Consider the following 2,348-nt stretch of genomic DNA (forward strand, 5'->3'; position numbering starts at 1 on the left):
CGGGGTTAGTTTTTCAATAATTTATTTCAAGAAGCTTGAAGAATCAATTTCAAAGGACCCATTTATTCAAACCATAAATTTTAGAACAAAGGACCTAACAGAAATATATCAATTTCAAGAGTAGAAATCACATAACAAAATACCTTTCCCAGGTTAGGAGAAATACAAGAGAGGAAACAGCCACAATCTGTTAAAAAATTTCAAATGAAGAAGCTAGGTTAGCTTAATTTTGTTTTATACCAGAGCTTGAAAGCGATGGATCAAGGGTCTCCAGCGAGATATCCGGGATCTTTCATGAGTACAACAGGAATATATGGAAAGAAAAGACAAATTGGTTATATCTCAACATCAGGGAAAGTATGAAATACGGAATTAGTTACTCTAACCAAATATTAGTTGTGTTGTTAGGGGTGTATGTTGTTCTAGTCCATCTCCTTGCTAGACTAGTTATTAGTTTAATTTCTAATTAAATTTGCCCTTAAAAAAAGTTATTCTAAGCAGATCCAAACCCAATACTACATTGGTATAAAGATTTCATTTTTTTTCACTTATAATAGGGAATTAGTTATATTAAGTGAATTCGAACCCAATATGAAGACCCAAAAACCGTGAAGGGTAATGAGACATGTAATTAGGTATACGGCTAGTGTTAAAAAGTTTTATGGGTACGAAACAGTTATCATATTAGTGTACTCGGTTGATTATCCGAAACATGCATACCCATTTATTCAAACCATACTAATAAAAAAAATTATAATTTTCTTTTACTTGGAAAATAAAATAACTTAATCAATACTTTTTTTTCTTTTTTCTAATTTTCTTAAGTAATAAACCTTTGTAATAATCCCTAACTTGTGGTCTAGTGGTATGAGATATTGGGTTAACTAGTAGAGATCCAAACTCGATTCATACGTGTGTCACTTTAGGTGAATATATAGACAATAAAGGGTTTGAACTATGCCTTATGAGGTTGTCAGTTTGAATCCTGAGCTCACCCGGGTTTTCGTCCTATAGCATGTTACGCTAGAGAATTCTGCTTTTGTGGTGGCACAACGATTGCAAATGGCCATCAACGGTATTGGTTTTCCGGGGGAATGCCCAAGCCATACTCTGATGCCAACGTGAACACAGTTAAGACAACATATTATGGTCGGTGTAGGGCAATGAGGCTCTCCAAATTTGAAGAGTGTGGTAGCCTGACACACAAGAAAGTCGTTCTAATAAAAATAAATATTTTTAATAGTTTCTAGTAGTAACAAAATATATTTTAATACATATGAGGATGTCAAAATAATAAATGTAAGAGTTAAATAATTACAAGTATTAAAACTGTAGGTACAATCATTTAAAACCATCAAAACCTTTCAACGAGGGTTGTTATCTAGCCGAGCTGAGTTAGGGCGAGCTCAAGCTGGAGCTCAGACTTAAACAAGCTGACATGAGCTCGACTCGTTAACTATATCGAGCTGAAAAATAAGCTCGAGCTGAGCTCGTTGATTTTTTTATTTTTCTTTTTTTATTTACAAATATTGATACATAATAGACAAAAATATAAATTTAACAATCAATGTATATATATATAAATTAAAAACTAATATCAATTCACATGAATCGTAAATGCATGAATGTGATGTACCAAAAAATCCGGTTCCTAATGGAATAGGTAACAAAGCTACCTTGTCGCCCACTGCTACTAAATCAACCCCCCCCCCCCCCAAAAAAAAAAAAGTTAAACAGGTGCCCTCTTATTTTATTACTAGATGTTCCATTAGTAACATTGACTGATTAGCTAGTTGGTGAGGTAATAGCTTACCAAGGCGATGATCAGTAGCTGGTCCGAGAGGATGATCAGCCACACTGGGACTGAGACACGGCCCAGACTCCTACGGGAGGCTAGATCCATTGTGGTCTTTAAATTATATAATAATGGAAACAACAACCCTAGTCGCCATCTTTATATCTGGTTTACAAGCTTCTTCCAAAGCATACGGCTAAGAAGTTACAACATTATATTTTAGTTTTATTTTTTTTATAATGTTTTAAAGCTTAAGTGACTTATATATGGATTACTTTTACTTTTGTCTTATTTTGGTATGCTATTATAATTATATATTAAAATTTACGGTAACCTAAACGAATCAACAAGTCGAGCCAAGAGCCGTGTTTAAAAATTGAGCTGAGCTGAGGCGGCTCATTTATATTCGAACTCTTTTTGAGTCGGTCTTTTTTCGATCTATTTTCGAGCGATCCGCGAGCACAAACTTTTTGAACATCCCACTTTAAATATTGGAGTGACCGAATAAAAGTTAGCAAGGAAGGTGACCGATTAAAGGTGCAAAGAAAATATC

General features: G+C 34.1%; 1 pseudogene; it reads left to right on the plus strand.

Annotated features, from left to right (window-relative positions):
* Nucleotides 1–1,716: 1,716 nt before the first annotated feature.
* Nucleotides 1,717–1,894, plus strand: LOC143533342 (18S ribosomal RNA; annotated as a pseudogene).
* The last annotated feature ends 454 nt before the right edge of the window (nt 1,895–2,348 follow it).

Source organism: Bidens hawaiensis, unplaced genomic scaffold (genome assembly GCF_021521415.1).
Source record: "Bidens hawaiensis isolate Kalapana, Puna unplaced genomic scaffold, B.hawaiensis_p1.1 tig00000702_1, whole genome shotgun sequence".
Taxonomy (NCBI): Eukaryota; Viridiplantae; Streptophyta; class Magnoliopsida; order Asterales; family Asteraceae; genus Bidens; species Bidens hawaiensis.